The sequence below is a fragment of the Bison bison genome, unplaced genomic scaffold (genome assembly GCF_000754665.1).
Source record: "Bison bison bison isolate TAMUID 2011002044 unplaced genomic scaffold, Bison_UMD1.0 scf7180017864325, whole genome shotgun sequence".
Taxonomy (NCBI): domain Eukaryota; kingdom Metazoa; phylum Chordata; class Mammalia; order Artiodactyla; family Bovidae; genus Bison; species Bison bison.
This window is the reverse complement of record NW_011494897.1, coordinates 11,077,761-11,092,918: the sequence shown is the minus strand read 5'-3', so window position 1 is coordinate 11,092,918 and position 15,158 is coordinate 11,077,761. Positions and strand designations below refer to the sequence as shown.

Genomic DNA, 15,158 nt, shown 5'->3' with positions numbered 1-15,158 from the left:
TTTTAGGGTCAGATTTTTCTCTTTTCCCATCAATTCCACACACTAGAACCAGATCTTTCTCCAGAGAGGCAGGCTTTGGTCATAGTGATGATCTCATTCAAAACATTTCTTTGAATTTCAAATCCCTGTAGGAAAGAAATGTGACATGAGATAGAAAGCTTTCCTAATTCTGCCATCCTCACCTGCACATAAAATCCATTTCATGTACCACTGCTGCCTTTTATTTATGCTTCAGAACTTCATATACCTCTTCTGCCTTAACATATTTTGTTAATTATTCTCCTTTCAAATGAATATCCTCCTGCATCATATCTTTCTATACAAATTTCACCCAACTTTCAAAGAAAAATATGTCAGTCTCTTCATAATATTTGCATTGATGCTGTAAGAAAACAAGGCTTGTTCTTTTAAACTCCTTGGAAATTTATTCAGTGTCTCTCTCAACGACACTTGCCACCTTATACCCAGTTTTCTGCATTTGTGCCCCAAATAACTTTTCTCATTACACAAATGTGGTGCTCATTGTCAGCATCGTTTTTCATGTTTTCATACTTTTTAGTTTCCAGTACATTGTATATGAAATCTCTTCATAAATGTTTGTTGAATAAAGGCCTAGGAATATAAACACTTTCAAATAATAAGTCATATGAGCCATAATTTCTTCTCAATTACCTTTTAATTGTACTAGCATGTCTCTGTTGAATTAAAACCTTGAGCATATCTAAATTTAGGCAAATATTTCTTAGCTCATGGAAGGCTCATCATCTTAGGGATGTCTCAGTTTCAAGTACCATAATACCTACCACCTTAAAACTGCTCATAAAATCCACGTAATCCCTTTGTGACTTCTGACCGAAGCAAGAATCGAAAAAGGCATTTCAATGTGCCTTCCCACATTCGCAGGAAAATTATGTCTTCTCCTCTTTCTAAAGAGCTAAGACAGAAGTACAACGTTCGATCCATGCCCATCTGAAAGGATGATGAAGTTCAAGTTGTACGAGGGCACTACAAAGGGCAGCAAATTGGCAAAGTAGTCCAGGTTTACAGGAAGAAATACGTCATCTGCACTGAACGAGTGCAGCAGGAGAAGGCTAATGGCACAACTGTCCATGTGGGCATTCACCCCAGCAAGGTGGTTATCACCAGACTAAAACTGGACAAAGACCACAAAAAGATCCTCGAACGTAAAGCCAAATCTCGCCAAGTAGGAAAGGAAAAGGGCAAATATACGGAAGAAACAATTGAGAAGATGCAAGAATAAAGTCATCTTGTCTACAGCTTTCATTAAAAACCGTTAAAATGGAAAAAAAAAAATCCACATAATGGACTCCCCTGGCAGTCCAGTGATTAAGAACTCCATGCTTCCCATGCAGAGGGTGTGGGTTTGATTCATAGTCAGGCAAGTAAGATCCCATAAGCTGCACAGGCCAAAAAGAAAGGAAAGAAAATCCACTTAAGAAGAGACCTGAAAGTGAAGTCACTCAGTCGTGTCTGACTCTTTGCAATCCCATGGACTGTAGCCTGCCGGGCTCCCCCGTCCATGGGATTTCTCAGGCGAGAATACTGGAGGGGGTTGCCATTTCCTTCTCCAGGGGATCTTTCCTACCCAGGGATCAAACCCTGGTGTCCCACATTGCAGGAAGACTCTTTATCATTTAAAGAGAGCTGGAGTTAGGCATGTTAGTGTTGGGTGAGACAGCTTATCAGTACCCTGGCTTTGACTGGACTGCCTTGTGACTCCTTAGCCTTTTCACTGTCTGCGAGGGCATAGGGAAACCATGCAGGGGCCAAAGGCTCACATCCTCAGGCTACAGTGACCAGAACAAAAGAGTTCAGAAGATCAAAGGAAAGAAAAGAATCCTATTTATTCTTCCAAAACGAGAGTAAAGTCTTTCTTGAAAATGCTTGAGCCAAATTTCCCAGGCATATCATTGGCCAGAGTTAGTTCAAACGCCCAACTGGTAAAGGAAAACAGAATCTTTTAAAACCAATTTAAAGCCATGATTTCTTACCTCCAAGTGCATATTGCTGTCAAAACAAAATTGTAAGTAAGAATAAGAAATGTCTGGTAGATAGAAAATTAACCATACTGTCATTGTGTAAAACCCATGATTAAAACTGAAACTCCTGTGTTATTACTTCAGCTTTATATTTATTTGCATATTCAACCTAGCAAAAATTGCAAACAACAGAAAAAAAAAAAATCAACCAACCATAATACCCAACCAAAGGAGCCAAATAAAATATTGCACTGAATTATTTCTCTACAATGCTTGCATCCTATTTTTCATGTGAGTTGAAATACAGAAACATACACCAATACTGCATATGGTTGTTTATCTGTACTGAACGCATTATATCTGTTCCTTCTCAGATAATAATACTATACTTAGGGTACACTTCCTGTTATAGTTTTCCTCACATTGCTTTGTGATATATTAAAATGCCTTGCTTCTTCACTTAAATATCAGTTTTTAAATGGCAGGCAAATCTTTATATTTTTGTAGCCTTGCAGATTTGGATACTACTAGTTTATAGGAAATAAATAAATATTTATCATATGAATAGATGTTGAGGAATAATGAAGCTGAGGAATATGGATGGATGAATGAATAACAGTCTTGTCATATTGAGGTTTAATCATTGTTTTCTGTAGGGAAAGTCAATATCATTCTTTCCAGTTTATTCTTAATCACTAACTAGCTACACACTCAGTTGGATTTCTATTCATGATTGCAAGTTCTTTACAATTTTAATTGGCTCACCAGACAGACTTCTTGTTTTTGAGTTTTAAAATGAGATAAAATAGATTATCTATCTTATTCAAAAATGAGCTTTAGATTGCAAAGTATAAATCTTTTGGACTGCTATGCTTTTGTGTGTTTATAAAGAATAGTGTAGTGTTTTTCTAATATGTCACCTTAACTAAACTGGATCTATATATATTTCCCAGAATTTCATTTTCTTTTGGTTCCAGGTTAGTGTTGGCCTAAGAAATTCACATATCATTTGTTAAACAGAAGTGAGTTAGCATTTCCCCACTGTGAAGGTGCTTGTAGTCAATGTACACTTTGAATCTCATGTATATTTTTACTAAACAGCTGGCTCACATGGCTGGTGTCTTCTAGCAATCAGTTCCTTCATTCTTTCCACTTTCATCTGATCCTCCACCTTTTCCAAATGCGGGACCGGATGCAAATACGCGTCTGAACTAAAAGGCTGCATCCTGCAGGTTACTGACATTACCAATGGTGTTGTTTACGAGAGATGGAGTGGGGTTCAGTTTTAATTTGTGAGTTTCATTTTATTCTTGTGGGTTCCAGTTTGGGCTTACTCTCCCTCATTTCTTGCCAACCTTCTGTTCCCAAGTGCTGGCCCTAATGACCCTGTTCACAATACTATATGCAGAAGCAACAAGGTTACACGATTCTGCAAAGTTTAATCCCTACAACAAATTCCTTAATGGATATTGCATATAGTAAATTTACTGATCAAACTGATACAACTAATACATGATGTATTATAGGTTCATGAATTTGAGCAATTAAAATTTTTCCTGGTTGTATTAAAATGAAGAGTCAATTTTTGTCTTAAAATGGAAGAATTAAGAAATAAACCTTTTGAAAAACTCAGCAGAGCTGCTGAGAGAGACCCAGAGCTGTCATGCCAAGATCCAACTCCAAGCAGAATGACAGGCACCTTTCTAAGTAAAGCGCTTCCACACAGAAGCTTTTCTTAGAGAATAAGCAAACGCAACTTTCATTTTCTTCTGGTATATATTACTTCATATAATTATTATTTCAGCTAATAATTGACGGCACCAGTTTTCTGTCTTTAACACTCTGTTGTAAGCTTCTTAAGAGTCTATGTGTTTGTAGATCTTGGACACGTGGTTGATTCTCAAAAACATAAGTTGATAAATGAATACTCTAGCAGAATACACTGAAGGAAAATGCAGCTTCACAAATGTCACTGTACATAGGTCTGACTAGTAGCTGGAGTTTAGAAACAGAGTGGTTGAAGGAAAAAAAAAAAAAAACACAGTTCATGGGAACAGCAAGCCCAGTATAAAAAGTAAGGGGTAAAAGAAATCATTAGTTAAGAACACACAAGAAAATCCCATATGAGGTTGCGAAAAGAAAGAAGGTGATAGAGAGTAAGAGACAGAGAGAGGGACAGGAAGAAAGAGGGAGAGGGCCAAACAATTTCAAAACCCATATAGTTTTCTTAATTTGACATGGATAAGGGCTTTAATAATTCCTATTGAAGACTTAGTTTATTATTTGAAGGAACTGTATAGTATACACAGTTGTTAGGAAAATTGAATGATAATTGACTATTAACTAAATGTAAATCAAGCAGTTTTTATTTTGATTTAATGATTCTTCCAGGAATTTCTGTGAACAGATTTCCAACAAAGGTGGACTATACATGATGTTTGGTAAAATTTTGCTACCTTATATTACAGTCTTCTTTCACAAGGTTCATTGTTTCTTTATGTGACATAAATTATTTTCTTTCCTAATTAGAACATTTTTATTGTTTGAGACTTGACCTGAATGTCCATAAATCTTCACCATTTAGAACTTCTGCTTTATAAATGTTTAAACTATCCATATATCTCTGATCTTATGTTTGGCGTTTACTGAACATTAATTAATTCATTAGTCAGCTAATTAAAATTAAATCCAAGGGAAACTGAAGTGTGGCATTATGAAAATCAGCATGCACAATTAATTAATTGTCTCCTTGGCTTACAAACTTTACCAAAAATAACTTTTATTTTCTGGTCTTCAATAGTCTAGGAGGCATGTTCTGTTTCATTGCCACACAGCTACATTATTAGGATTTAGAATTCAAGGGTATTTCTGTTAATTCTATAAAGAAGGCCCATTAAATGTATAAATATGCTAATATTTGAGCTCAAAACTAAATGCATAAGATTCACAGTAAATAGCTCAAGGAGATGGAGAACAAAAGTGGTTTCTTATGATTAAAGGAAGTAAGCACTCTATTCAATAGTATGAAAAATGAAAGTTGAATGGTCAACAACACATAAGGAGATGAATAAGTGCCACATATAAACTTACATATGGAGCTTAGTGTATCACCTAGAAGTTCTTTAATCTGCAAAAATTATTAACTTGCCTGTTTAATCATCAGTGAAATAAACAGGAGTGTTGTTTATTTTTGAGTAACAGAAAACTGTGGATATGCTGTTTTTGCCAGTGGTTTAAAATTGTGAAAACCAACTTTTCTATGATTCTCTTATCTTCTCTTTATGATAGTAAATAGTTGCTAAAGCTCCAAGTATTATAAGCATGTTCAGTGCAGGAGAAAGTATTAAGGTGCAGAGCCAGCTGTGACCCCTCCTATGAGGTAAAAAGTTTTAAGCAGCCTTTCACAAACCCAATAATCAGAGTTAAATGTCTTAGTAATGGTTCTGGGGAAAATGTGTCTAAATATGATTCAAATTCACATATAATGAAAGAAAATATTGACACATTTGAGAATATTAAAACATTAAATAAACTTTTCCATGAGGAATAAAAGGAAAGATAAAAGACGAATAGGGGGAAAATATTTGTAATACACGCTACAGAAAATTCTAAAATCTGTAATAGGACTTTAAAAACATCAAGGGAAAAGATCAAACCTCAGTGAAAATGGAGCAGAATATATACACAGACAAATCACCAAAGCTCTTAAACATAAGACAAACTGCTAATGTCACTAATGAGAAAAAATGCAGTTTCAAATTATTCCAAAATAACCATTTCTCATCGGTCAGTATTGTCAATATTCAGAAGTTTGACAACACACTCTTTCAGTCAGTCTGTGGAGAAACAGGCAATCTCCTATATTTCTTGTAGAATTAAAAATGATATAACCTACATGCCAATGCAGGAGATGTGAGTTCGATTCCTGGGTTAGGAAGTTTCCCTGGAGAAGCAAATGACAAAGCACTCCAATAATCTTGCCTGGAAAATCCCATAGACAGAGAATCCTGGTGGGCTATAGTCCATGGGGTCACAAAAGAGTTGGACATGACTTAGCGACTGAATAACAGCAACCACCCTAGTGTAAATGTATTTCACAGTAACTATAAAAATATAGATTGCCCAGGAAATTCCATGGAAAGAGGAGCCTGGTGGGCTACAGTCCATAGAGTCACAAAGATTTGGACATGACTGAGCATGCTTGCAAAAAAAAAAAAAAAATATATATATATATATATATGTGCATTAATCCATTGGATCAAAAATCACACCTTGATAAAGTAACTCTAAATATTCATCTCTAAAAATATTCCCAACATGCAAATACGTATTTTTTCTGGTATTATTCCTAATAACAAGCTATAAAGTGAAATCGCTCAGTCGTGTCCGATTCTTTGTGACCCCATATACTGTAGCCTACCAGGCTCCTCTGTCCATGGGATTTTCCAGGCAATAGTACTGGAGTGGATTGCTATTTCCTTCTCCAGGGGATCTTCCCAACCCAGGACTCGAACCCGTGTCTCCCTCATTCTAGACACATCTGAGCCACCAGGGAAGTCCTATAACAAGCTATAGGACACACCTAAATGGGCATACCTTGTTGTCTAGTTGCTCAATGGTGTCAGACTCTTTGCAACCACATGAACAGTAACACACCAGGCTTCCCTGTCCTTCACTGTCTCCCAGAGTTTGCTCAGATTCATGTGCATGGAGTCAATGATGCCATCCAACCATCTCATCCTCTGTCAGCCCCTTCTCCTCCTGCCTTCAATCTTCCCCAGCATTAGAGTCTTTTCCCATGAGTCAGCTCTTTGCATCAGGTGGCCAAAGTATTGGAGCTTCAGCTTCAGCATCAGGCCTTCCAATGAATATTTATTCTTGACTTCCTTTAGGATGGACTGGATTGATCTCCTTGCAGTCCAAGGGACTCTCAAGAGTCTTCTGCAGCACCACAGCTTGAAAGCTTCAGTTCTTCGATGCTCTGCCTTCTTCACGGTCTAACTCTCACATCCACATGTGACTACCAAAAAAACCATAGCTTTGACTAGAGGGACCTTTGTTGAAAAAGTCATATCTCTTCTTTCTAATACACTGTCTAGGTTTGTCATACTTTTTCTCCTACGGAGCAAAAGTCCTTTAATTTCATCACTGAAGTCACCATCTGCAGTGATTTTGGAGCCCAAGAAAATAAATTCTTTCACTGTTTCCCCATCTATTTTCCAAGAAGTGATAGGACCAGATGCCATGATCTTTGTTTTTTGAATCTTGAGTTTTAAGCCTGCTTTTTAACTCTCCTCTTTCACTTTAATTGAAAGGCTCTTTATTTATTGCTTAAATGATTTTTTATCTGTACATTAAACTACAATATTAAAAAATGAAGAGATTGGATTCTGGCATGACATTTTAAGGGGCTCCATGTACCCAATTCTCAGTGAAAAGAATAAAAGACATTTAAGAATAAAAACATATGAAGTCTTTGGGAATAGACCTAAAAGTACAGCAAATGATGGAACATTTAGTCAAGAATGTCTACTGAAATTCCACAAGAACAGAGAGAAGCTGTGGTGTTTGCTTTATGACCTGCCCCTTTCATTCTGCTAGCCCAGAGTAATGGAACCCCCAATCTCCAGATGGGTGCAGCTAAGGACACAGGCTTCCTTTCTCCCAAGGTCCTAGTTTGGGGACAATGACACCTGATCTGGATGGGCAGAACATAAGCAGTTTTCATCCTTTCCTCAGCTACCTTTTGCAGACATTAATTTTGATATAATTGGGGATAAGAAATTGAAAATTCCTTCTTTCTTTCAGCCACCAATTGTGGCAAGGTGTCTCTATGTGAGGGCACAGCAGACTGTAATTCTAAATGCCTATATTAAAAAAGAAGAGATAGCTCATAGATCACATCAGGTCTGATCAGTTCAGTTCAGTCGCTCAGTTGTGTCCGACTCTTTGAGACCCCATGAATTGCAGCAAGCTAGGCCTCACTGTCCATCAGCAACTCCCAGAGTTCACTCAAACTCACGTCCATAGAGTCAGTGTTGCCATCCAGCCATCTCATGCTTTGCTGTCCCTTTTCCTCCTGCCCCCAATCCCTCCCAGCATCAGAGTCTTTTCCAATGAGTCAACTACTCACATGAGGTGGCCAAAGTACTGGAGTTTCAGCTTTAGCATCATTCCCTCCAAAGAACACCCAGGGCTGATCTTCTTCAGAATGGACTGGTTTGATCTCCTTGCAGTCCAAGGGACTCTCAAGAGTCTTCTCTAACACCACAGTTCAAAAGCATCAGTTCTTCGGCACTCAGTTTTCTTCACAGTCCAACTCTCACATCCATACATGACCACAGGAAAAACCATAAACTTGACTAGATGAACCTTTGTTGGCAAAGTAATGTCTCTGCTTTTGAATATGCTATCTAGGTTGGTCATAACTTTCCTTCCAAGGAGTAAGCGTCTTTTAATTTCATGGCTGCAGTCACCATCTGCAGTGATTTTGGAGCCCAGAAAAATAAAGTCTGACATTGTTTCCACTGTTTCCCCATCTATTTCCCATGAAGTGATGGGACCAGATGCCATGATCTTCGTTTTCTGAATGTTGAGCTTTAAGCCAACTTTTTCACTCTCCACTTTCACTTTCATCAAGAGGCTTTTTAGTTCCTCTTCACTTCCTGCCATAAGGGTGGTGTCATCTGCATATCTGAGGTTATTGATATTTCTCCCGGCAATCTTGATTTCTTCTTGTGCTTCTTCCAGCCCAGCGTTTCTCATGATGTACTCTGCATATAAGTTAAATAAGCAGGGTGACAATATACAGCTTTGACGTACTCCTTTTCCTATTTGGAACCAGTCTGTTGTTCCATGTCCAGTTCTAACTGTTGCTTCCTGACCTGCATATAAGTTTCTCAAGAGGCAGATCAGGTGGTCTGGTATTCCCATCTCTTTCAGAATTTTCCACAGTTTATTGTTATCCACACAGTCAAAGGCTTTGGCATAGTCAATAAAGCAGAAATAGATGTTTTTCTGGAACTATCTTGCTTTTTCCATGATCCAGCAGATGTTGGCAGTTTGATCTCCGTTTCCTCTGCTTTTTCTAAAACCAGCTTGAACATCTGGAATTTCTTGGAAAATTTTGAGCATTCCTTTACTAGGGTGTGAGATGAATGCAATTGTGTGGTAGGTTGAGTATTCTTTGGCATTGTCTTTCTTTGGGATTGAAATGAAAACTGACCTTTTCCAGTCCTGTGGCCACTGCTGAGTTTTCCAAATTTGCTGGCCCATTGAGTGCAGCACTTTCACAGCATCATCTTTCAGGATTTGAAATAGCTCCAGTGGAATTCTATCACCTCCACTAGCTTTGTTTGTAGTGATGCTTTCCAAGACCCACTTGACTTCACATTCCAGGATGTCTGGCTCTAGGTGAGTGATCACACCATCATTATTATCTTGGTTATGAAGATCTTTTTTGTACAGTTCTTCTGTGTATTCTTGCCACCTCTTCTTAATATCTTCTGCTTCTGTTAGGTCCATATCATTTCATTGACTTGCTATTCCACCTTTGGAAACAACGGCAACAGAAAATATCAAATTAAAGCAAGCAGAAAGAAAGGAATAACAAGGGCTAGAGTGTATATAAATGATATAGAGACTAGAAAATCAAAACCACAAGACAACAATTTAATTGTACTAGAATATGTTATAATTAAAGTTCAGATAATATGTTTTTAATGTGGATGGATAGAAGTTGACATCCTCATGTATTGTTGGTAAGAATGTAAAATTTTACAGATTCTTTGTAAATCATTCTGTTATATTTTCTAAAAGTTAAACATAAAGTTGCCATTTAATGCAGCAATTCCAAACATACATGTATACATAAATGAAATGAAGGATGGACAACTGAATATCTATCAAGTAATGAACAGACAAATATAATATAGATAACACAAGCAAACTATGTACACATACATACAATGAAACATTATTTGACCATAAAAAAGAATGAAGAACACCACCACATATGATGAACTTTGAAGATACTGTGCTAAGTGAAAAGAGTCATAAAAACACACATATATTATTCTATTTATGTGAAAGTTCCAGGATAGCAGTACATAGAGATAGAAGATTAGTGGTTCTCTAAGGCTGAGGGTCATTGTGGATTGACTGGTTATATCTAAAAGTTATGGAATTTCTTCTTGAGGTGATGAAAATGTTCTGTAATAGATAGTAGTGTAGGTAGCAAAACTCTGTGGCTATGCTAAAAGTTATTGCACTATACATCTTTAGATGGGTGAATTCTATGGCATGTGAATTCAATAGATCTCTTATAAAAATAATAAAGAACTCTATGCACTGTTATATAAATATTTTCATACTGTATCAAGAGAACAAAAAAGGCACACTTTTTTGCTTTATGTATATTATGTACTATATCTGATTAAGAAATATGAAGAAATAAGAATGCACAGATTTTTGAAACCCACAAATATATAACAGAATTTAAGGAAAGCAGAGACCTATAGGAGTTGAGAGGGGATTAGGTATAAAAATAGGAAAGGAATGGGCGTATTCTGAGTAAACATATTAATTTAAAATATTTAATTTTTAATTGAAGGATAATTGCTTTACAAAAGTCAGAATAGGAAAAACAAATATTGTACATTAACATATATATGGAATCAAGAGAAATGGAACTGATGAACATACTCATAGATTTTAAAAGCAATTAATATAACCCAGATAAGAAATATAATGCCAGTGAATAGAAATGGAGATTAGGGAACCTAATATTATCTTATTGATATCATTATCCACATACAAATGAATTTTACCACAGTCCTCTTATAACTGAAAGGTTATATTGAGTTTTATTAATAGTTTTATGTGTGGGAGTGATGTCATTTTTATCTGCAAAGTAAGATTTAGTATATGAGTAATTATCAGGATGCTATTGTTGTTGAGAACAGTCTTCTAACTGTGAATTAATATAAATGATAATACTGGATGGAAAGATACCCAGTGATGCTTGATTGGATCTCGTGATTTAAAGTACTTTCTGAGATATTTTCCATGAGTATCAATGGCATGCCAGTTTCTCTAGTGGCAATATGGACATTTATTCCATATTCCAATATGGACCATATTCCACAGAAAAGGAATCATGTATTCTTAGAACATAGATGATATCGGGACTGAGACTAAGAAATCTCAAGGTAATCTTGGAGTCAGAAAATGATAAAGTGCTAAAAATATGTCGAAACATAGAAGACAGCTGGAGGAGTGGTCACTAGCCAAATCTGGAACAGCTCGGAGATTGTCACGAATAGAATGGATTATAAAGCTCTGGCTAAAAAACAGTTTCTGAGTTCCTAAAGTATTCTTGTAGAAGCTCTTTCCGAGCAGTTTCAGGTTCACAGCAAAACTGAGTGCAAAGTACAAAGAGCTCCCACACGCCCCCTATTCAGTCCTCACTCCCCTCACCTCATAACCTCTTCATCATACCCCACACCAGAGCAGGACATTTGTTATATCAATGAGCAAATATTGACAGATTATTATCATCCAGAGTCCATAGTTCATCTTGGTGTCATCCATTATGCAATTTTGACAAATGTATAATGACATATACCCTGCATCATGTGGAATAGTTTCACTGCTGAAAGTCTTCTGTGCTCCACCTATTCACCAACTCCCAACCCCTGGCAAACACTGATTTTATTTTGTTTTACTCTCTTCATAGTTTCAGCTTTCCCAAAATACCCTGTAGATGGAATCATATAGTATGTAGCCTTTTAGATTGCTTTTTTCCCCACTTACTAATACACAGTTAAGTTTCACTCTTGTATGTTTGTATCTTGATAATGTAATATCTGTATGTACCGAAATTTGTTTACCCATTCACCTACAGAAGGGCATTTTGATTGCTTCTATGTATTGGAAGTTACAAATACAGTTTTGGCTGCTTTAAATATCTCTGTGCAGGTTTTTGTATAGACATAAGTTTTCAGTTTATTTACTTGGGTAAATACCAAGGATTGCAGTTGGTGGATTACATGGTGAGAGTAAGTTTCCTTTTGTAAGAAACCACCAAATGGTCTTCTAAAGTGACTATACTATTTTGCATTCCCATCAGCAATGAATGAACCTTCCTGTTGCTTCACATCATCAGCATTTGATGTTGGGAGTGTTCTAGATTTAAGATATTTCAGTAAAAAGTATCTCATTGTTATAATTTGAAAGTGTACAGTGATAGAGGACGACTCACTTTTTTATATGCTTCTTGTACATCTGGGTATCTTCTTTGGTGAGATGGTTGTTCAGGTCTCATAATCTTCTAACTAGGTTTTTATTTGTTTTTATCTATTGAGTTATAAGAGATTTTTTTAAATTAACTTTAGCTGAGAGACCTTTTTCATATAGACATTTTGCAAATATTTTCTTCTAGTCTGTGGTTTGTCTTGTTTTCCTGATGATGTCTTTGCAGAGCAGAAACTTTTTTTTTTTTTTTTGAGGAATTTCAGTTTATCAGTGCTTTCTTTCATGAAATGGTTCAAAGATCAGTTTACTATATTTGTGTGGAACTACTTCTGGGCTCTCTATTTTGTTCCATTGATTTATCTATTCTTTCATCAATACCATACTCCCTTATTTTGGAAGAAAAGTTATGACCAACCTAGATAGCATATTGAAAAGCAGAGACATTACTTTGCCAACAAAGGTCCGTCTAGTTAAGGCTATCATTTTTTCCTGTGGTCATGTATGGATGTGAGAGTTGGACTGTGAAGAAGGCTGAGTGCCGAAGAATTGATGCTTTTGAACTGTGGTGTTGAAGAAGACTCTTGAGAGTCCCTTGGACTGCAAGGAGATCGAACCAGTCCATTCTGAAGGAGATCAGCCCTAGGATTTCTTTGGAAGGATTGATGCTAAAGCTGAAACTCCAGTACTTTGGCCACCTCATGTGAAGAGAGTTGACTCATTGGAAAAGATTGATGATGGGAGGGATTGGGGGGGAGGAGGAGAAGGGGACAACAGAGGATGAGATGGCTGGATGGCATCACTAACTCAATGGAGGTGAGTCTGAGTGAACTCCGGGAGTTGGTGATGGACAGGGAGGCCTGGTGTGCTGTGATTTATGGGGTCACAAAGAGTCGGACACAACTGAGCACCTGAACTGAACTGAACTGAAGTCCTAAAGTCAGGCATATTAATTATTTACCTTTGTTGTGTTGAATTGTTGCCTCTTTTTAGTTAGAGATTTATTCTTTTCCTAATATTGTAAGGAGATTGCAAGCCAGCAAGACATGGGACAACAAAACCTGTTTTCAGTCTACCTTCTCAGGTAAATATTATGATATAAAATGTCATCCAGCTGATTTCTGTAACAAACATTTGTGATTTTTCTTGTCCTCTTCCACTGCTTATGCCAAATAGCACATTTTCTTTAGGAGAAATGACCATTCCCCATTTACGTCTTAGTGGTACTGTCACAGGCTAGAGGAGTGATTGAAACTAGAATAATCTAAATATTTTTTTATATTAATAGAGCCAGAAAAGAGTGAATAAAGGCAACTCAAACAAAAACATGTTGAAAACCTTGTATTCCAGTGATGATATGCAAGAAAATGTAGGTCTACTGTCTGCTCAACTAAGATGCTTTTGTTCTCATTCTGTCTCCTGGCCTACTTTTCCTGACCCTTGACCATTTTAATAATTGTTAGCTTTATTTGCTCAAGTAGAGTCATTTACTGTTACTTTTCTTTAGAAATTCCTGTTAGAACAAATATAAAAACATTTTATGAATTTGATTAACTTAAAAACAAAACTGAACATTTAAAAATATTTGTAATTGCCTTTATGCTAATTGACAATCCATGCCTTAGGATTTTTCAAATTTTTTTCTTATATGTTTCTCAAAATTTAAGCTCATTGAAAGTAATTGCTTTCAATTCTTTTTTTTTTTTTTTAATAATGGGGTTGTGGGAATTACAGCATAACGGCTAATATATATCATTCAAAGAAAAGTACACTTAGGAATACAAATTCTGATTTTTCTGATTTTCAATTAACAGAAATGAATTTGCTATTGCTAAGGTTTTAAAATACAGTTAAATATAGTAAATGTTCCATATGAATTGAATCCTCAGAATTTGTCAGAGTTGAATAGTCACAGCCCAGATGATAAATGACTAAGAACTTTTTGAAAGGACAAAGATAAAAGGACAACTTTAAAGTGTTAGCAAAACAATGAGCCATTTTTAACATTTTCCTGGCCTATATTTGTTAATGGACTAAGGAAAATGCCTAAATATATCAAGTAAATGCTCTGCTGCTGCTGCTAAGTCACATCAGTCGTGTCCGACTCCCTGCGACCCCATAGACGGCAGCCCATCAGGCTCCCCGTCCCTGGGATTCTCCAGGAAGGAACACTGGAGTCAGTTGACATTTCCTTCTCCAATCCATGAAAGTGAAAAGTGAAAGTGAAGTTGCTCAGTCGTGTCTGACTCTTCGTGACCCCATGGACTGCAGCCTACCAGGCTCCTCTGCCCATGGGATTTTCCAGGCAAAAGTACTGGAGTGGGGTGCCATTGCCTTCTCCAGTAAATGCTCTAATTATCTAAAATTTGTGTTATTAGCATTTGGGAACATTTATTTCTGGGTAATAGATGTTATCAAGACCTAAATTTGATACTATGTGTTCTTTCATCACAACATTGAATGTAAAAGACTATTTCATTTAAATTTATTTAAATATAAATATGGAGATTCTCCACAACAATAAAGAATTATAGGCCCACCATCTAGAAGAGACAGAAAGTATAAACACGAGGCTATTTTTGGGCCCTCCTCATCTCTTCTATTGAAGATTTCTCTGAATCTATCATATGCTGCTGAGAAGCTGAGGAATTTTGATAGACTCATAAGGCTATAGAGGACAAGATTTGTTCAGGACTTGCAAAGGAGAAGCATTTCTGACCAACAAGGCAGATTTTAGAGTGGGATCCCAAAGAGACACACCTTAAAATAATCTCAAACCTTGATTAGACACATCTCAAACCTTCTTGGATACCTTGTACTTCTTCCATGCCAGATTATTTTTGTCTTGTTCAGTATGGTAGCCACCAGCCATACATGGCCATTTAAAATAAATGAGTATCCCTTTCT

The 15,158-nt window shown here is 36.6% G+C and overlaps 1 pseudogene; it reads left to right on the top strand.

Annotated features, from left to right (window-relative positions):
- Positions 1–838: 838 nt before the first annotated feature.
- On the top strand, positions 839–1,290 carry LOC104998219 (annotated as a pseudogene).
- Positions 1,291–15,158: the final 13,868 nt, after the last annotated feature.